General features: G+C 32.8%; 2 long non-coding RNA genes across 3 annotated transcripts in view; both read left to right on the plus strand.

The window, feature by feature from the left end:
* The first annotated feature begins 675 nt into the window (after positions 1–675).
* On the plus strand, positions 676–13612 carry LOC127725180 (uncharacterized). 2 transcript variants are annotated; one of them, XR_007992821.1, is made up of 2 exons: positions 676–737; positions 12472–13612. It is a non-coding gene; the product is annotated as an uncharacterized LOC127725180 (long non-coding RNA). The 2 variants fall into 2 exon arrangements; XR_007992822.1 differs by lacking the exon at positions 676–737 and adding an exon at positions 9796–9863.
* Positions 13613–17726: 4114 nt separating this feature from the next.
* The window catches only part of LOC127725181 (uncharacterized), a 50021-nt gene continuing 44929 nt past the window's right edge, over positions 17727–22818 (plus strand). The window contains exon 1 of the long non-coding RNA XR_007992825.1: positions 17727–17815. This is a non-coding gene — a long non-coding RNA (uncharacterized LOC127725181). The remainder of the gene's footprint in view (positions 17816–22818) is intronic.

Consider the following 22818-nt stretch of genomic DNA (forward strand, 5'->3'; position numbering starts at 1 on the left):
CATAAATAAAACACAGTCACAAAGTCTAAAATAAATATTACTTGTATGCATGGACAGTTACATATTAATAAAATGGCTTTACCGAACTATTTTAGTTTTCCAAGCTTTTCATAAGTAATTTTATTTGAAAATTAGATCACATTGTTAATTGTGAGTCAAAAAATCCAAATTATCAAAACAATACGACGAAAAACGCAGAGGATCAACCACTGATTGATATCATAGATTCGAAAGTTGTATAGTAATGTCAATCAGGGACAAATATTGCTTTGACATATCATATCGGTCAAACGATTCATAATGTTGACCGAAAATATATGTAATGTTTGAAAAAAGTAAAATTACCAAAATACCGGACTCCCAAGGAAAATTCAAAACGGAAAGTTCCTGATCAAATGACAAAACCAAAAGTTCAAACACATCAATCGAATCAGTCATTGGAACTGAATTCGGAGACGAACTTTAGTAATATTGAGTTAAAGCTTTCAATTTAACTACTTATATACATTTACTGTTTTTTAATTTGATTGTATTTTCCATATTTGATTTTTTGTTACAACTCTAGATTTTATTGGCAATACAATATTGAATTGAATATAGAAAATTTCCAATGATATAAATAAAACATATAATATTTGCGTAAAGAGTTACGTTTTGTTTAAAATTAGAAAAGAAATGACATAAATGAAACGGTTCAGTTTTCATGCTTTCAATGAGCTTTCCTACTTGCTAATAAGGTAAGTTAATTTGATTACTTTGAATCAAAATACAGCGGATTAACTTATATTCGCGAGTACAAATTTTCGTGGATTGAAGTAAACTAGAACTTTCGTGGATATTTGATTCTATGGTATTGCAAAAGTCTGCATACAAGCCTATAGGAAATTTGAAATTCATTGAACATTTAGATTCGTGGTTCACCTGTTCCCACACAATCCACGAAAATTGGTATCCTACAAATAATAATGAACAAACAATCAAATTAAAAAACAGTAAAATGTATATAAGTAGTTAAATTGAAAGCTTTAACTCAATATTACTAAAGTTCGTCTCCGAATTCAGTTCCAATGACTGATTCGTTTGATGTGTTTGAACTTTTGGTTTTGACATTTAATATGGGACCTTCCGTTTTGAATTTTACTTGTGTTATTTTACTTTTTTCAAACATTACATATATTTTCGGTCACCATTATGAATTGTTTGACCGATATGATATGTCAAAGCAATATTTGTCCCTGATTAACATTACTATACAACTTTCGAATCTATGATATCCATCAATGGTTGATCCTCTGTGTTGTTCGTCGTATTGTTTTGATGGTTGATCCTCTGTGTTGTTCGTCGTATTGTTTTGATGGTTGATCCTCTGTGTTGTTCGTCGTATTGTTTTGATGGTTGATCCTCTGTGTTGTTCGTCGTATTTTTTGTATAATTTGGATTTTTTGACTCACAATTAACAAACAGATCTAATTTTCAAATAGAATTACTTATAAAAAGCTCGGAAACCTAAAATAGTTCGGTAAAGCCATTTTATTAATATGCAACTGTCCATGCATACAAGTAATATTTATTTTTGACTTTGTGACTGTGTTTTATATATGTAGCATGTTTAATTTTTCTGCTTAGTTGATTCCATTGGAAATATACGTAAACTCCATCATAACCACTCATATTTCTATGAACAATGCAGAGATCAATAATTGATGAGAAACGCCTGCAATATGGAAATAAATTACAATTCACCGCTGTTTGTAAGGCGTAAGAAATATATCTATAGAATATAACCGGTTTTAACTTTTCTTTATTTTAATGAAAATTAAGGAAGCAACTCATTTTTATATACTTCTTTAAATAAGCTAAGTGTTTGAAGACTTTTTGCTTTGTTTTGCTGAAAGGGGCATAAGCCGACAAACCCCGATATTTGGTGATGTACATCTGAGATCAATGTAGGATATTTGGTGATGTCCATCTGATATCAATGTAGAATATTTGGTGATGTCCATCTGAGATCAATGTAGGATATTTGGTGATGTACATCTGAGATCAATGTAGGATATTTGGTGATGTGAGATCAATGTAGGATATTTGGTGATGAGATCAATGTAGGATATTTGGTGATGTGAGATCAATGTAGGATATTTGGTGATTTCCATCTGATATCAATGTAGGATACTTTGTGGTGTCTATCTGAGATCAATGTAGAATATTTGGTGATGAGATAAATGTAGGATAGTTGGTGATGAGATCAATGTAGGATATTTGGTGATGTCCATCTGATATCAATGTAGAATATTTGGTGATGTCCATCTGAGATCAATGTAGGATATTTGGTGATGTACATCTGAGATCAATGTAGGATATTTGGTGATGTGAGATCAATGTAGGATATTTGGTGATGAGATCAATGTAGGATATTTGGTGATGTGAGATCAATGTAGGATATTTGGTGATTTCCATCTGATATCAATGTAGGATACTTTGTGGTGTCTATCTGAGATCAATGTAGAATATTTGGTGATGAGATAAATGTAGGATACTTGGTGATGAGATCAATGTAGGATATTTGGTGATGTGAGATCAATGTAGGATATTTGGGAATGTCCATCTGATATCAATGCAGGATATTTTGTCATGTCCATCTGAGATCAATGTAGGATATTTGGTGATGTCCATCTGAGATCAATGTAGGATATTTGGTGATGTACATCTGAGAAATCAATATAGGATATTTGGTGATGTGAGATCAATGTAGGATATCTGGTGATGAGATCAATGTAGGATATTTGGTGATGTGAGATAAATGTAGGATATTTGGTGATGTCTATCTGATATCAATGTAGGATATTTGGTGATCTGAGATCAATGTAGGGTATTTGGTGATGAGACCAATGTAGATTATTTGGTGATCTGAGATCAATGTAGGGTATTTGGTGATGAGACCAATGTAGATTATTTGGTGATCTGAGATCAATGTAGGATATCTGGTGATGTGAGATAAATGTAGGATATTTGGTGATGTCTATCTGATATCAATGTAGGATATTTGGTGATCTGAGATCAATGTAGGGTATTTGGTGATGAGATCAATGTAGATTATTTGGTGATGAGATCAATGTAGGATATTTGGTGATGTGTGATCAATGTAGGATATTTGGTGATGTGTGATCAATGTAGGATATTTGGTGATGTCCATCTGATATCAATGCAGGATATTTTGTGATGTCCATCTGAGATCAATGTAGGATATTTGGTGATGAGATCAATGTAGGATATTTCGTGACGTACATCTGAGATCAATGTAGGATATTTGGTGATGTCCATCTGAAATCAATGTAGGATATTTGGTAATGTCCATCTGATATCAATGTAGGATATTTGGTGATCTGAGATCAGTGTAGGATATTTGGTGATAAGATCAATGTAGGATATTTGGTGATGAGATCAATGTAGGATATTTCGTGATGTACATGTGAGATTAATGTAGGATATTTGGTGATGAGATCAATGTAGAATATTTGGTGATGTCAATCTGAGATCAATGTAGGATATTTGATGATGTACATCTGAGATCAATGTAGGATATTTGGTGATGTCCATCTGAAATCAATGTAGGATATTTGGTAATGTCCATCTGATATCAATGTAGGATATTTGGTGATCTGAGATCAGTGTAGGATATTTGGTGATAAGATCAATGTAGGATATTTGGTGATGAGATCAATGTAGGATAATTCGTGATGTACATCTGAGATTAATGTAGGATATTTGGTGATGTCCATCTGAGATCAATGTAGGATATTTGGTAATGTCCATCTGATATCAATGTAGGATATTTGGTGATCTGAGATCAGTGTAGGATATTTGGTGATAAGATCAATGTAGGATATTTGGTGATGAGATCAATGTAGGATATTTCGTGTTGTACATCTGAGATTAATGTAGGATATTTGGTGATGAGATCAATGTAGGATATTGGGTGATGTCCATCTGAGATCAATGTAGAATATTTGGTGATGAGATCAATGTAGGATATTTGGTGATGTCCATCTGAGATCAATGTAGGATATTTGGTGATGTCAATCTGAGATCAATGTAGGATATTTGGTGATGTACATCTGAGATCAATGTAAGATACTTGGTGATGTACATGTGAGATCAATGTAGGATATTTGGTGATGTGAGATCAATGTAGTGTTTTGTGAATTGTTGTTTGTCTCCTGATATTGTCTTCGATTTATGCTTTTTGTACAGTGTTTTTTTATTAATCAACCCCTCGTATCTTTTCCCGTCTTAGAATCCACACAGTGATTCACGATAATTATATCAAGAGTTAAGAGTATACTTCCATTATTAAATCTCCATAAATGTAACATACAATGATAGCGTATTAACAGAAATGTGACACATTTGAGTTATATGGTATATAATCACACATTCATGTATTTAAAAGAATAAAAGATAATAAGAACTCTCAAATACCACACTTGTCGCGTTTCTAAGACTAAAGAACCTTCCTTAGATATATAAAATGCTAAGGCTTTACTAGAGGTGTTTTCTGCGTGTGTTTTCAGATGATTTGGCATACATTCTGTTTTTTGTCTTGTTTTCATGAAGATTTAGTAAAAATGGCGGTTTATAACAGTGATAGCACGTCGAACAGCACAGCATATACCTATTGCAATGTAGATTGTTTGTTGGATTACTATGAAAACAACTTCAACCATTTATATGTTGTATTTAAAAAATAATCAGGATCTACTTACCCTTCTGGAGCGCCTGATATCACACCCTGTTTTAGTGGGTTTAACTATGCTCAGTCTTTAGTTTTCTATGATGTGTTTTGTATACTATTGTTTGACTTTTGATCGTTTGTCGTTTTTTGACATGGCATTGTCAGGCTGTTTTTCGACATATGAGTTTGAATATCCATTTTGCATCTTTCGTCTCTCTTTTATGACTGGAATACTTTCTACTTAATTGCATATATTTTATTGGAACCAGCCTGTGGTTTTTTGTTGCAAAAGTAAAACATACTTACGGCCAATCAAATAAATTACTTGCAGAAAAACACTCCCTTAAAAAAAGAGCACCTCAAAAAGAAAAACAACACTTCTAAAAAAACACCATGCGCAGACAAAATCATTATCCACAACAAAAACCGGTGATGTACAGCAATGAATAACATGCCTCAAATTGTAATCGACTAGATTCAATGGAATAAAACATGTAAGTAATATAAAATAACGAGATGAGGTATGATTGCCAATGAGACAACTATCCACCAAAGTTCAAATAAAGTGGATGTAAGCAAAAGTAAGGTTGCCTATAATTGCTTACATCTACTTAATTTGAACTTCGGTGGATAGTTCATACCACACTTCCTTATTTTTGATATTAGATAGTACAGTGTATGATAATTCAATTATCTGTATGTCCTCTGAAATTTCATTATAATTACATTTCTAATCAAGGAGTTGATAATGAAATATTTGCATATTCTGTAGAGTAAAACATGAACATCACTCGGTTTATTAAAAAGACATTGTGTATTTATTATACTTAATTCTAAAATTGTCTTTTTTTTGCAGATGATGAAGTCTAACAGACGAATTTGTAAACAAATTCAATACGAGATTTGATAAAATATTGAATCTGAATCTACAAACAATGGGGAAAGGTCGGGATTTAAAATATTTTTGTGGAGGATTTATAGCCCTGTTTATTTGTTGTACACTACTGTTATCTGCTCGGTTCATTCTTCAGTTGATAATAGACAATTCATACAACAACAAAATATATACCGCAGAATTTACAATGAACAGTAACACTTCAAATTTGAATAAATTGTCATGGAAACCTTCCATGTCCTATAATTTTGTTATGTATGATACACAGAACAATTCGTTTACACTGACACAGTCATGTGACAAAAAAATCAAACTTTCATTGGTTGTAGAAACAGAAATGAAAAATGGAACAACACAATCATGTTCATTATGTTTCAAATACACTTCCGGTATACAAAGGTGTAAAACAATGCTGTTTAAAATAGGAGCAGAAAGTTTTCGCTTAGAAGACCAATTGAGGAGTTTTAAAGATTTTTCATTCATGATACAAAGACAAGAGACATCACACGATTATCTGAAAATCAAATCCTGCAGTTTGATGATCAGTTGTTTCTAGAAAAACAATAAACTAGTACATTACTCGAAGGCAGCTATTTAATTGTCTACAACGAGTTCATTAACAAAAGGCCTCGCCATACATTAGTATACTGTTGTTTGGTGTAAGAATAGCGATGCATTTGCTATTGTATTCAATTGAAAGTTTTTTTTTTGTTCAAAGAACATAAACTTATCGCATTTATCGTTCAGTTATTTGAATCAAAATAAACAAATAAAAGTAATTATATTCTTTCCACTATAAAAGACCTAATGGTAACCTTAATAAAATTGGTAATGTATAAATGTTTGATGTTTGTCTTTAAAACAATTGACTGCATTTTTATGAAGCATTCTTAATTAGAAGATTGAATCATGAAGAAGTATTCAACGATATCAAAACGCCATAATTGTTTTTCTAAAGATATGTCCCAAGACAAGACACTGTAGTGGTTGTTTGTTTTTCTAAAGATATGTCCCAAGACAAGACACTGTAGTGGTTGTTTGTTTTTCTAAAGATATGTCCCAAGACAAGACACTGTAGTGGTTGTTTGTTTTTCTAAAGATATGTCCCAAGACAAGAAACTGTAGTGGTTGTTTGTTTTTCTAAAGATATGTCCCAAGACAAGAAACTGTAGTGGTTGTTTGTTTTTCTAAAGATATGTCCCAAGACAAGACACTGTAGTGGTTGTTTGTTTTTCTAAAGATATGTCCCAAGACAAGACACTGTAGTGGTTGTTTGTTTTTCTAAAGATATGTCCCAAGACAAGAAACTGTAGTGGTTGTTTGTTTTTCTAAAGATATGTCCCAAGACAAGACACTGTAGTGGTTGTTTGTTTTTCTAAAGATATGTTCCAAGACAAGACACTGTAGTGGTTGTTTGTTTTTCTAAAGATATGTTCCAAGACAAGACACTGTAGTGGTTGTTTGTTTTTCGTTCTTTTTTGTTGTATACACCAAACTGTCGTTTATCCACATGTGGAGCAGGATCTGCTTACCCTTCCGGAGCACCTGAGATCACCCCCAGTTTTTGGTGGGGTTCGTGTTGCTTAGTCTTTGGGTTTCTATGTTGTGTCATCTGTACTATTGTTTGTCTGTTTGTCTTTTTATTTTTGGCCATGGCGTTGTCGTTTTTTTTTTCGATCTATGAGTTTGACTGTCCCTCTGGTATCTTTCGTCCCTCTTTTATCTCTTTCGAATTGATGGGGCCACCTTAAAATCTCAATAAATGCCGTCAGACATCAGTACAATCTCGAACTAACCTGTGATTTTTCACATTTGGATCTTTCTGAATAGTTATCACATTCGCAATCATACCACATCTCCTTATTTTTACATTTGATTACTCGATGTTTCCCTATATCTTCACTGAAAAAAAAGGTTTTGTTTTTTACGGCAAATATAATTTTTTTTCAAGCCATGGAGAAATGGATTGAAATTGATATTTTAGCACATGTATCAATTCGTGAAGCTTGACTTTTAGCTTTTTTGTTTTGATAAAACCCGTTCGTTTTAACCTGTATTTATAGGTCGTTTAATTGAGAATCCAGACTATCCTTGGCTAAAAACAAACATTATTTGTCTTAGTCCTTGAACGGAATAAATATAAATACTGTCAGTGCTAATGCGTCGATTACAACGCCGTTAGAATGATCATCGACTCGGAGATTAAAGTTCTATACCCGTTGGAACACTTGTATTTGGCAAAACTTTTAGGATTTTTTGGTCCTCAATGCTCTTCAACTTCGTACTTTATTTGACCTTTTTAACTCTTTTTGATTCGAGCGTCACTGATGAGTCTTTTGTAGACAAAACGCGCCTCAGGCGCAAATACAAAATTTCAATAATGGTATCTATGCTGAGTTTATTTATCACTTTGTTTCGGAGTTTCTTTTCAATAAACAGTGTCCTTTGTTGCTGAATACTATCCAGCAAGTTTCAAGATCAATTACAGCAATACAATCATATATGTTACCACATAGTATAATGCCAATAATGTTTGATCTATCTGTATGTAACTTAAGGGTTGGGCATGATATAGAAATATAGTCATTCCTATCCTCTGTCGTAAAACCTTTTCTTAAATGTTTGTGGGTGGTAGATGAATAAATACACACCCACCTACCGGTCGGAATGCGGGCGTTTCATATGACGCCACATGCAGAAGAGTATGTATGGGGTTAACAAAATAAAGAATAATGGTACAATAGAAATTAGTAGATACAATACCCCCCACCCCCCAATAATAAAAAAAACCCAAACAAACAAACATATTAACAACAACAAAACAACAACAAAAAAAGTGCTAAAGTAGAAATATTTTTTTTAAAACAGAAAAATGACTTTACCTAGTAAAGGATAAAGAAAAGAAGACACTCCCGTTTAGATCATCATGTAGGGAAAGTACCACACTCTCTGCTCATTAAGCAAACCCCTTGCAACGACTCTCTTAGAGGTCAGTGGATCGCCTGTTTTCAGTTTAAATTGCCATCAATAACCAGCATACACTCATTTTCCATAAAGTGTCAGTCTAAATTTTCCGCCCTTCAACCTGGTCGATCTAGCTTGCAGATGGTAGTTTGGTGCAGCTATACGAACATATGATATGTACACAGTGGTAGTTGAGTACGGAATATATATAGATCGCGGTTTTACTATCGCCACAAAGGGAAGTTCAATCATTTTATATTTTATACTTTTATAACTTTCTGTGTACAACGTAGTGAATAAAATTGTCGTTCTTGTAATAAAAGCCAATCGTTTGAAATAAGAACATGCGTTTTAACAACAAAGTGGTTTTTGTAAGCTATTATCGCCGTGTAATATCAGCCTAGTATATATACATATATGCTCCCGCTGAGGGAAGTACCAAAGTTTATCTGACGCAAATTTGCAGATCTAACATATACCTATTTAAAAAAATCTAGTCGTGACTATTATCCATACAAATTATTTTGTTAAAAAAATCTGCACTACATTTTACAATGTTTACCTATGGTTCTTCTGAAATTAAATATATTTTCTATTGAAAATTTCCAGTGGAGTTAACTAAGCAGTATATTTAAACATGCTACAAAAATAAAACTCAGTCACACAGTCAAAAATAAATTGTATGCATGGACAGTTACATTTATTAAAAAGAAAAAAATTAAAGGTTATATGACATGACCGAACGATTTTAGTTCTCCGAGCTTTCTATAAGTAATTTTACTTGAAAATTCGCTCAACTTGTTAATTTTTAATTCATTACAATGTATCAAAACAATACAATGAATAATGCAGAGGATCCACCATTGATGGATATGTAAGATACAAAAAGTGTAAAAAATATGTCAATCATAAAAAGATATTGCTTTGTTCATGATGGTGACCGAAAACATGTGTAATGTGTGAAATAAGTCTATGGAGACGAACTTTAGTAATATTGAATTAAAGCTTTCAGTTTAATTACTAATATACGTGGTAAGTGTTTTTTAATTGATTGTGCTGTTCATATTTGATTTCTTGTTACAAATCTGGTGTTTATTGCCAATACAAAATTGAATTGAATATATAGAAAATTTCCAATAATATAAATAAAACATAATCACACACATATTTATTTGCGACAAGTTACGTTTAGTTTAAAATTAGAAAAGAAATGACATAAATGAAACGGTTCAGTCTTCATGCTTTCAATAAGCAATCCTACTTGCAAATAAGGTAAGTTAATTTGATTTTTGTCATATAGCTCTTCAACTGTTTCGGTACTTATACATCCCTCGGTTTTCAAATGTTTGGCATTAAGCGTTCCTGATGAAGGTAAATCCAGAAAAGCGCTTCGGACGCATGGAATTATTAAACGTGTTGTTTCCAATTTTTTGATAACTTTGAATCAAAATCCTTTGGATTCATTTATATTCGCGAGTACCAATTTTTGTGGATTGAAGTAAACTGTCATTGTCGTGGATATTTGATTCCATGGTATTCCAAAAGTCTGCATACAAGCCTATAGGGAAATTGTAATTCATTGAACATTTAGATTCGTGGTTCACCTGTTCCCACACAATCCACGAAAGTTGGTATCCTATAAATAATAATGAATGCATAGTATAGATATACGTAAACAACAGCATAACACTCATATTTCTATGAACAATGAAGAGATCAATAATTGATGAAAAACGCCTGCAATATGGAAATAAATAATAATTCACCGCTGTTTGTAAGACGTAAGAAATATATCTATGGAATATAACCGGTTTTAACTTTCTCTTTATTTTAATGAAACTTAAGGAAGCAACTCACTTTTATATACTTCTTTAAATAAGCTAAGTGTTTGAAGACTTTTTGTTTTGTTTTGCTGAAAGGGGCATAAGCCGACCAACCCTGATATTTTGTGATGTACATCTGAGATCAATGTAGGATATTTGGTGGTGTACATCTAAGATCAATGTAGGATATTTGGTGATGTACATCTGAGATCAATGTAGGATATTTGGCGATGTACATCTGAGATCAATGTAGGATATTTGGTGGTGTACATCTGAGATCAATGTAGGATATTTGATAATGAGATCAATGTAGGATATTTGGTGGTGTACATCTGAGATCAATGTAGGATATTTGGTGGTGTACATCTGAGATCAATGTAGGATATTTGGTGGTGTACATCTGAGATCAATGTAGGATATTTGATAATGAGATCAATGTAGGATATTTGGTGGTGTACATCTGAGATCAATGTAGGATATTTGGTGGTGTACATCTGAGATCAATGTAGGATATTTGGTGGTGTACATCTGAGATCAATGTAGGATATTTGGTGATGTACATCTGAGATCAATGTAGGATATTTGGTGATGTACATCTGAGATCAATGTAGGATATTTGGTGGTGTACATCTGAGATCAATGTAGGATATTTGGTGAAGTACATCTGAGATCAATGTAGGATATTTGGTGGTGTACATCTGAGATCAATGTAGTGTTTTGTGGATTGTTGTTTGTCTTTTCAAAATTTTTCATTTTACTCCTGATATTGTCTTCGATTTATACTTTTTGTACAGTGTTTTTTTATTAATCAACCCCTCGTACCTTTTCCGGTCTTATAATCCACACAGTGATTCACGGTGATTATATCAAGAGTTTAGGGTATACTTCCGTTATTAAATCTCCATAAATGCAACATACAATGATAGCGTATTCACAGAATTGCGACAAATTTGAGTTATATGGTATATAATCACACATGCATGTATATAAAAGAATAAAAGATAAAATAAGAACTCTCAAATACCACACTTGTTGCAGACATGTATATAAAAGAATAAAAGATAATAAGAACTATCAATTACCACACTTGTCGCAGACATGTATGTTTCTAAAGAACCTTCCTTAGATATACAAAATGCTAAGGCTTTACTAGAGGTGTTTTCTGTGTGTGTTTTCAGATGATTTGGCATACATTCTGTTTTTTGTCTTGTTTTCAAGAATATTTAGTAAAAATGTCGGTTCATAACAGTGATAGCACGTCGAACAGCACAGCATATACCAATTGCAAGGTAGATTGTTTGTTGGATTACTATGAAAACAACTTCAACCATTTATATGTTGTCTTTAAAAAGTAATCAGGATCTGCTTACCCTTCTGGAGCGCCTGATATCGCACCATGTTTTAGTGGGTTTAACTATGCTCAGTCTTTAGTTTTCTATGATGTGTTTTGTATACTATTGTTTGTCTTTTGATCGTTTGTCGTTTTTTGACATGGCATTGTCAGGCTGTTTTTCGACATATGAGTTTGAATATCCAGTTTGCATCTTTCGTCTCTCTTTTATGACTGGAATAATTTCTACTTATTTGCATATAATTTGTTTATTGGAACCAACCTGTGTTTTTATTTGTTGCAAAAGTAAAACATACTGACGGCCAATCATATATTTAGTTGCATTAAAACACTCCCTTCAAAAAAGCACTTAAAAAAAAAACAACACTTCTAATAAAACACCATGCGCAGACAAAATCATTATCCACAACAAAAACAGGTGGTGTAAAGCAATGAATAACATGCCTTCAAATTGTAATCGACTAGTGGATAGTTGTCTAAGTGGCAATCATTCCACACTTTCTTATTTTCATATTAGATAGTACTGTATCTGATAATTCAATTATCTGTATGTCCTCTGAAATTGCATTATAATTACATTTCTAATCAAGGAGTTGATAATGAAATATTTGCATATTCTGTAGAGTTAAACATGAACATCACTCGGTTTATTAATCAGACATTGTTCATTTAATATACTTAATTCTAAAATTGTCTTTTTTTGCAGATGATGCAGTCTAACAGACGAATTTTTAAACAAATCTAATACGAGATTTAATAAAATATTGAATCTGAATCTACAAGCAATGGGGAATGGTGGGAATTTAAAATATTTTTGTGGAGGATTTTTAGTCCTGTTTATTTGTTGTACACTACTTTTATCTGCTCGGTTCATTCTTCAGTTGATAATTGACAATTCATGCAACAACACAATTTATACCGCAGAGTTTACAATGAACAGTAACACTTCAAATTTGAATAAATTGTCATGGAAACCTTCCATGTCCTATAATTTTGTTATGTATGATACACAGAACAATTCGTTTACACTGACACAGTCATGTGACAAAAAAATCAAACTTTCATAGGTTGTAGAAACAGAAATTAAAAATGGAACAACACAATCATGTTCATTATGTTTCAAATACACTTCCGGTATACAAAGGTGTAAAACAATGCTGTTTAAAACGGGAGCAGAAAGTTTTCGCTTGGAAGACCAATTGAGGAGTTTTAAAGATTTTTCATTCATGATACAAAGGCAAGAGACATCACACGATTATCTGAAAATCAAATCCTGCAGATTGAAAATCAGTTGTTTCTAGAAAAAACAATAAAACAGTACATTTCTGGAAGGCAGCTATTTAATGCTATAATGGATGAACAATTTCATCAGCAATAGGCCTTGTCCTACATTAGCATAGTGTTGTCTGGTGTAAGAATAGCGACGCATTTACAATTGTATTAATTCGATAAAAAATTCTTGTTCAAAGCACATAAACTTATCTCATGTACAGTTCACTTATTTGAATTATTTGAATCAACGTAAACAAATAAAAGTGGTTAGATTTGTTCCACTGTAAAAACTTTATAACTTTATTGAAATTGGTAATGTCTAAATGTTTTTTTAGCTTTCAAAAAGTTCATATACAAAATTTGACTGCATTTCTATAAATTATTCTTAGTTTTTTTTTAGAGCTGACATCTCGCAGTTAGTGATGAAAAATTACATCGCATAGACATTAATGCAGGATTCTTTCAGACATAAACAATGACATATATCAAAGTAATGTTTTCTGTACTAATAAAACCTAACCATGACAACATTCTAAAAATGTGTAGTGTATTTTAAATAAAACAATCAAAAGTTTCTTGCATGTTTTAGCATTAGCCTATAATTATTAGAACCGAATTCCATTAGTTTAGTTGTATATAGGACTGTAGAGCGATTTTAGTATGAAGCTATTATGACTTCTGTACTGCATACTAAACGTTTTTACAACCATAATACAACTACAAAAAGAAACATTACATTCTAAAATATATTTTCTAAATTTGTCTGTAGTAAGTGATCGTCTTTATTTACACTGCCCAGGACGTTGCAGTATGTAATCTACCTGAGCACTACAAAATAAGTAAGATTGCTACAAGAACATTAACGATATTAATTTGCATCAGATGCGCATTTTGGCAATCCATTTCTCTTAAATGATGCTCGAGGTCAAGATATGTGAAATTCAAAGCTTAAAAAATGGGCCTACGGATCAAAATGGACATAAAGTAAAGCCAAAGTCGGTCCTTGAATCAGAGGCACGATTTCCATGTCCTCGGACGCATTTGTATTCAGATTAACGTTCAGCGACAAGTGTGTTGTAAATAATGAAAGTTTAACTATTGCGCACTTTTATAATTACGATTTTTGACGAATGGACAAACATGTGAGATTAATTATTGCTATTTCAGGAAAATCTGCATACAGATAAATGTCATAATTCGAGTTCTTATAGTAACCATACTCTTTTAGTCGAAATATTCGCATTGATGAAAACATCACAATAATTTCTCAATTTCAGGTATTATGAAAATGAAGGCAACAATGTATCAAATAAAAAAAGTTTTCTGATTTAAATATTAGAAGATATCATGTGGGCATTCCAAAATCATAAGTTGAAGACAAACCGACAACACAATGACCAAAAGAAAAAAAGACGAATCGTCAAATAACAGCATAGAAAACACTACACAGAAAACTAAATATTGAGCAACATGAATCACACCAAACACCGGAAGTAAACGTATATGCTCTGGAAAAATAAGCAAATTTTGCTCAACTAGCGATAATTGTTGTGTTTCTCCAGTTAAAAGGCATTGGAAAGTTATTTATGGTAATTAGGCATCATACACTAGTTGATTGGTAAATGTCTCTTTTCTGATTTTAATACATCACCAAATTCATAAACCATCCGTACATGTCAATTATCTAACCTTAAAAACAGTAAAATTGAAGACATTCCTTGGAAAGTTTTACGGACGCCATCATTATTGTTTACTGCTTTGGAATATCTGTGTCACATACGACTACGGATTTGTTTCACTTGTCGTAACCACAATCTCCGTCCTCTTTTTCTTGTTTGAGACATTTCCGTAAGCGACTTTTACTGGATGTAGAGAGTGAACTACTAACCATTCCAAAGTTCATAAACTGAGCCCCGGTTTGGTTTGGTTCATGTTGATTAGTCTTTGGTTTTCTATATGACGTTTTGCTTTATTGTTTGTCCTTTCGTCGTTTTTATTTTTGGCCATGGTATTCTATGTTTTTATTTTTGGCCATGGTATTCTATGTTTTTATTTTTGGCCGTGGTATTCTATGTTTTTATTTTTGGCCGTGGTATTCTATGTTTTTATTTTTGGCCATGGTATTTTATGCTTTTATTTTTGGCCGTGGTATTCTATGTTTTTATTTTTGGCCATGGTATTCTAGGTTTTAATTTTGGGCCATGGTATTCTATGTTTTTTTTGGACTTGCCTGCTATGTACCTTCTCTCTAATTCTTAAACTTGACCTTATATAGGGAAGTTTGAAATTAAAACATGAGTTTCAAAGACAACTGAAGGAAAATTAAAAATAGATAAAAACAATAACGAAATACAACATTGAATGCTCAAGCATTATCAAAATAATCTACACATGAAAAAATGCATAATTTCAAACAGATGGAAGACTTATGTTTTCAACATTTGTCTTTCATGTGTAACACATACGAAAAATTTATAAATATCATATGTAAGAAATTTTCACTCCTTAGCCTCGGAAGGATGTCTATAGAGGATGTCAAGCTCAATCATCTCAACCTGTTCCATACTAGTATATCTTTATTATTTATGGAACGATAGTAATTATCCCTTTTGAGTTGCCTTAGTCTTGTCAAATATCAAATGAATTTTCAAAGGGATGGACTTTCTGTTTTAGAAATATGTACAAAATAATTGTATTATCGTAATAAATCATGGTCCAACAAAATAGTATCGATATATTGTATTTCAAAGTTTAAAAAAAAAATGCAATTTTGTTCGACATTTGATATTTTTTTGCTTATTGTACTAGTACTGTAGTTCGTGTAATGAAATAGTGACTCCAGAGTTTACTAAAACCAACGCACTACGTACTGGACAGTTGATATTTTCGAGGTCTGATAGTCCAACAGCAGCGTAAGTAGTTGTAAAACAAATGAAAATATTTTCGAACCTACAACTTGCTTTCCTGAAACGTTCGTGACCAAAACTTAAAAAAGTGTAAAAATATGAAATATTTGATAACATAAAAATCAAACAGGCTTTCAGAGATAAACACCATCGGAAATAAACACATGTATTCTAAAACCAGTTATTGGCATGATACGGGTTATGTTCTTCTCATATATTTTATGATGGTATGATACTCAACCCCTTACGGGAGGGATTGTACTTGATTTTCGTATGATTAGACATAATCTTTCAATCAGTTTAATTGAGGTCTGGAGCTGGCATGTCAGTAACTGCTAGTAGTCCTATGTTCATTTATGTATCATTGTCATTTTGCTTAGTTTATTTTGTTACCTATTCTGACATCGGACTCGGACTTCTTTTGAACTGAGTTTTACTGTGCGTATTGCTATGTGTTTCTTTATTCTACATTGGCTAGAGGTATATGGGGAGGGTTGAGATCTCACAAAACATGTTTAACCCCGCCGCATTTTTGCGCCTGTTCCAAGTCAAGAGCCTCTGGCCTTTGTTAGTCTTGTATGTTTTTTTTTTAATTTTAGTTCATTTATATGTTTTGGAGTTTAGTGTGACGTCCATTTTCACTGAACTAGTACACAATTTTATTTAGGGGTCAGCTGAGGACCACCTCCAGGTGCGGGATTTTCTCGCTGCGCTGAAGACCCATTGGTGGCCTTCGGCTGTTGTCTGCTCTTTGGTCGGGTTGTTGTCTCTTTGACATATTCCCCATTTCCATTCTCAATTTTATTTCAGAGAAAATTGCAAAACAGTTATACATATAAATATAAAAATAAGAAGAAGTGGTATGATTGCCAATGTCTGCCAAAGGGTCATCTGTTCGTACCTTGGGTTTGAAATACTGACTGCTTAGATGGTGATACCATAAAGAACGAAACGTCCACCAGCAGTGGTATTGACCAAGTGGTCATGAAAAGACATAATATAAACCAGGCCGATATTTTAGATACACCAGACGTGGTTTTCGGCTACACTGTTCAGTGATGCTCGTAATAATTGAACATGATCTTGGTGAGCTTAGAAAACCAGATAATTCCAAAACGTGTGTGCCAAGTCTTGCTAAGATTATCAATTCTATAGGGTAGACATATATCGGTTTTGTATGTTTTTAAGATTTTCTGAATAGTGTATTTACAGAAATTTGCCATAATAATATTTCATGTCAGTTTACTAATAGGCAGTTGAAACTCTAAGGGACAAATTTCCATTAGGAAGGTATTGAAATTCCAAGAACTTATGCAAAATAAAGGCTAGGTGATCTGTACATTTGGGTATACAGTGGCGGATCAAAGGGGCGTAGAGGGCGAACGTTCCCCCTTTGATCGCCAAAAAAAAAAATTCTCCTGTTTCTCACGATTTATATTTTTTTTTAGCATAAAATCGTCCAAAACTGTTATGTTCGGCGGTTTAGAGCACTTTTATGAAATTACGCCCCCTTTCGAAAATCATGAATCCGCCCTTGGTAAAACCCTTAGAGTCAAAATCAGTAATAGTTCCAAATGGATGCATGATGAATATTTGGGATAAAGAATGTGTTTCAACCAATGAAAAAAAAAAAGACAGAAGAAAAAGTAAAACTTTAAATCTTTTAAAACTAAATCTATACGTAAACCTATATTTGTCCGTCTAAATAGTGTTTTCTAGTCTTTTAAATAATCTATTTTTTGTTTTGGTATTTCATGGTCTTTAAATAGTTTATTAGGTCAACATACAAAATAGATTCCTTCATACCTGCCGCACCTTTTATAGGTGTACTACATTATTGATACTGCTTATCTTTGCGAAAGAAGATGTAAGGTTAGTACATTAAGCATGTATTTTATAATTGTATATTTATTTATTTAAATGCTATGATAACTTTTTCATACTGTATTTTCAGTCGTCAAGCATAATACTGGGGATAAATAATGCGTATAAGTGGTGTGAGGCACAACACATCAAAGATACCGGGCTTAAAATTTTGTACGCCATACGCTCATTTGGTTAACAAAAGACTCTTCAGTGACGCTCGAATCTAAAAAGGTTAAAAGTCCAAATCCAGTACGAAGTTGAAGAGCATTGAGGACAAAAAAAAAGGTTTTGCCAAATACAGCTAAGGTTACATATTCGTTAAAAAATACAACAATGAAAAACGTTTCATTTATGCTATCTACTACCATATTGACTCATTTTAGGATTAGTATACGTAATTTGGGGGTATTTCGGATTTTGACAAACAGAGTTTTTGCATTTTAAACTCGTTGAACTGCATTTGAAGATCGTAAACAATGATATTGGTAGAAATTTTACTTCCAAAGATACAATGAATTAACAGTTTGTGAGATAGATCTGTAAGATATTACTATATTTATTAAAAGGTACATAAAAGGCGGAGAAAGCTAGTACACAAGTTTGTAGTTTAAATTACACTTTTTTTTTAATTCCGTCCACATGCATAACATGCATAATTTAGCATCAAAATGATTTGTTGTTATTATTGTAATTGTTTCCGCTTTAAATATGTTAAATGATATGAAAATGATAGGGTCACCGTAGATTTCTCTAATCTAACATTAATTATCATCTATTTCATATAAATGCCCGAGGAAACGATATTTCAGGATATAGAATAGACAAGAATATATCAATCTATGATTTAATCGGATAACCAGCTATACCTCAATACAAGCATGGATTATCACCCTTGCATCGGATTCTATCAATAAGATTTCGAACGACAAACAGAGCGTTCTAATTTTTAGATTGTGCTTACGGCAATTCGTATAGATCTGTACATAAGTCAAACACATAAAAAGAGCATGGACAATGAGCGTATCTTAGGAAGATTACTTTAGAAAAAAATGGTAAACACACGGAAAATATATGATTTGTTTCTACTGATGCCTATAATGTGTTGTTGCAGGGGTTTGTTTTAAATGTAGTTATGAGGGTCTGCAGGGGGTTTGAAACATAGCGAATACTGGTTAAAATGTGCAGAATAAAGGGCAAAACATATAAAGAATAGAGAATAATAGGCAAAAACTTAAAGAATACATAGAGAATAATTGGTAAAATGTGCAGAATAAAGGACAAAACATATAAAGAATAGAACAAAAGGCAAAAAATAGTAAAAAAGAATGGAGAATAATTGGTAACTAAAATATAAAGAATAGAGAATAATAGGCAAACATAGAAGGAATAGAGAAAGACGACCTAAAAATTAAAGAATACAGAAATGAAGGACCACCCAGCCAGACCCTTATATATCGTGTCATTCTCTCATCACTGGGCTTTTTATTTGGACACTCGACTTCTTCTTATTAATACATCAACAGGCAAACAAACGCCCTCATAAAGAACATACCGTCAGACAGAAAAAGTTCACTTTACCGTATTTCTATCATGTCTATACATTAATCAAGTAGATATCTTTTGTGTTATAAAAATTTGCAGTTACAAAAAAATTTTGATTTTTTTTTTAAATTAAGGAATGTATCTCCCTCATGCAAAGCTCTGATTCCTTGCCCGACTTTGGCTATACTTTTGTCGTTTTTGGTTTATAGCTCTTCATCTTTTTTATAAGCTTTGGATTTTCAAATATTTTGGCCTCGAGCATCACTGAAGAGACACTGATTGTCGAAATGCGCATCTGGTGCAGAAAAATTGGTAGCGTTTATGCTATTACTGCTACTGGATCGATGCCTCTGCTGGTGGACTGATAGTCCCCGATGGTATAACCAGCCAAGTAGCCAATACTTCGGTACTGGCATGAAAATACGGATTTTATGTTATTAAAATTTGCTATTACAAATTTTTTTTTTTTTTTTTAATTTAGGAATGTATCGCCCTCATGCAAAGCTCTGATTCCTTGCCCGGCTTTGGCTATACTTTTGTCCTTTTTGGTTTATAGCTCTTCATCTTTTTATAAAGCTTTGGATTTTCAAATATTTTGGCCTCGAGCATCACTGAAGAAACATTGATTATCGCATCTGGTGCAGAAAAATTGGTACCGTTTATGTTATTTAGTCAGCTTTAGTAATTGCTAACGCTCTTCACATGGTATTATGTAGTATTGTTTCACTTTAACATTTTCCTATATCTCCTTTTAGTCATGCCAAAATTATGTGTGTATGAATTTACGAATATGGGTGTCTTTAATCTCCAAACATAATTCAACACAATTATAACGAAAACAAGATAACTCGTGATTAGTTCCTCAAAATATCTGAAGTATTGTTTCAACTGCGATATGTACATGTAATATGTCATATATCGATATAGAAACAAAGAAATATTTGAAGTCTCACATCATTTCTTTGATGTGGGAACATGAAGTTTACGGTATAATTTTTAAGAATTTCAGTAATCGGACGCATAACATTAATAACGTGTTATTTTCCTTTGTCTATTCTTATATCCAGACAAGGATAGAAGGTACATTAGTTTTGGTTAAAGGCCGGTAAATGTTTTGGTTTAAAGTAATTCTGATATTGATAACGTGAAACTACGTACATGATGACATTGCAAAGTAAACTGCGAAATATGTAGGTTTTTTTTTAGGGTTTTGACCCAAATTTCACAGTCCATGGAAATGTGATAGTGTGAGCGGGACATTGTGTTAATATATGGACACATACCTTTATTTAAACTATAATGTTTATCATCTGTTTCAGTAATAACAGACGAGGGATTACACCTCAATGCAAATCTAATCAAAAAATCAAAAAATCAGAAGACAAACAGAGTCAACCTACAGTTTTCAGCAATAAAATACCTAAGATTTAAACATGTGGATAGTAATGTCATGTCCTATCCATTCATTCGAAAGGTTTCGATTAACTTTTTGACACAGTCTTTTCTTTTCTCGTTGAACACTTAGTACAAAAATGCTAATATCGTGATATATCATGGTATATCAAATAACTTTCAGTTTAGATTAAGTTACTCGTTTGGTGTAAATATTCGTTTTCGCACCAAACCACTATATGGTGATATGTCTGTTTGTTTTGTTCACGCATCAGTGGCGGATCCAGAGGGGGATGTAGAGGGCGTACGCCCCCCCCCCCCTTTTGCTTGAACTTTTTTTTTTTTTTTGTAAAATTATTAATCAGACTAGACTTAGTGAACTTTGCCATTTCCCGGCAGTGTATTTAATTTTTATGCGACAATTCTTTACTTATAAAGATATTTATCGCTCGTATTTACTGTAATATATTATTGATTATATTGAATTCATGTGATTCGCTACGGCGGAGTTGATCAGTACGTCGAAAAAACGACACTCAGTCATGCACTTTGAAATTCAAATTACAGTAACACATTGCTTAGGCGGGAGATGACAAGCATGACGCCTTCAAAGCGACAAAGGATTGAGCAAGAACGTATTGACTTCTATTTCACAATTCCACTCAACAGAAAGTAATACTCTATTACACTCTGAGTCTCATGAAAAAAAAAGTTCCAAAGCAATATTATTCACCTACGAAAATATGTGTAACCCCACACGCCCCAGCCAATTAATAACATTGCTAAATAATGATCCCCAGTCAGTAAGCCCTAGATAGATTTAAAGTCTAAGGTACGGACCATTTGATTTGATAGGGCAGTCTGAGATATTTTAGAGAAAAAATTTTGACCCTGGTTTTTGCCTTAAAAAAAATTCTGGCCGTATCTGTACTGAAAACAATTATCGTGTCCCCTTTTTTGAAATAAGAAAAAAAAATCCAACAAAATTATTCAGCATTAAATGAACATGGTGAATAAAAAACGGGCGTAATTTTTTTGGGGGGTTTGCATGTAAATCCCATATCTGACCGGAATGTCTGTTTCGCCGAACTGATATACTGAAAACTTTTTTCAAGGCCCAACTGCCGCTTTGAACCTGCCTGCTGGGTGTGGCCTTTATGTCTCCATTTGTCGACCGTCATTCACAACTTCGTTGTCATTTGATTTTCAGACTCATTCGTAGCCTTTGGTTGATTTGGAACCCCTCACTTCCCTTGTGGGTGAAACATTTCAACCAAACATTTGGATAAAAATTGCCTGTTTTGTCTTTGTTCGTGTCGGTCGTATTATAAACTTCATTGAATAGCCGTATATCATGTTTACAGCAAGAAATCTGTGAGGTTATGCTTATTAACCATACAACAAACGAGAATTTTCCATGTCCATTTTTTACTGACAAATCCCACATCAAATATATTAGTACATAGCTTTGGATCCATTCAATCATTTTAAAATAGACAATTAATGGGGAGAATGCGGCATCAAAAATGTCCAACCCTAGCTTACACTTTAACCATAAAATATACATGCCCCACGTCAGGAATCGTTAAAAAATGTGCATTTTACACTTATTTTATGTTTTTTAGCCCAAAAAAGGTAAAAAAAAAACTTTACATACTACGCCCCCCTTTCCAAAATCCTGGATCCGCCCCTGCGCATCGTTGTCAATATAATGGAATTTGATGCGACTGTCACTGAAGTGAGAGGTTTAGCTAGCTATCAAACCAGGTTCAATCCACCATTTTCTACATAAGAAAATGCCTGTACCAAGTCAGGAATATGACAGTTGTTATCCATTCGTTTGATGTGTTTGAGCTTTTGATTTTGCCATTTGATAATAGGGACTTTCCTTTTTGAATTTTCCTCGGAGTTCAGTATTTTTGTGATTTTACTTTTTAACACTAAGTACAAATAACTGTGCAGGAACATAAGATAATAAAAACTTAAAATAACACAATCTTATGACTTACTACAAATAACTGCACAGGAACATAAGATAATCAAAGCTTAAAATAACACAATCTTACAACTAAGTA

Source organism: Mytilus californianus, unplaced genomic scaffold (genome assembly GCF_021869535.1).
Source record: "Mytilus californianus isolate M0D057914Y unplaced genomic scaffold, xbMytCali1.0.p SCAF_15, whole genome shotgun sequence".
In the NCBI taxonomy this organism is placed as follows: Eukaryota; Metazoa; Mollusca; class Bivalvia; order Mytilida; family Mytilidae; genus Mytilus; species Mytilus californianus.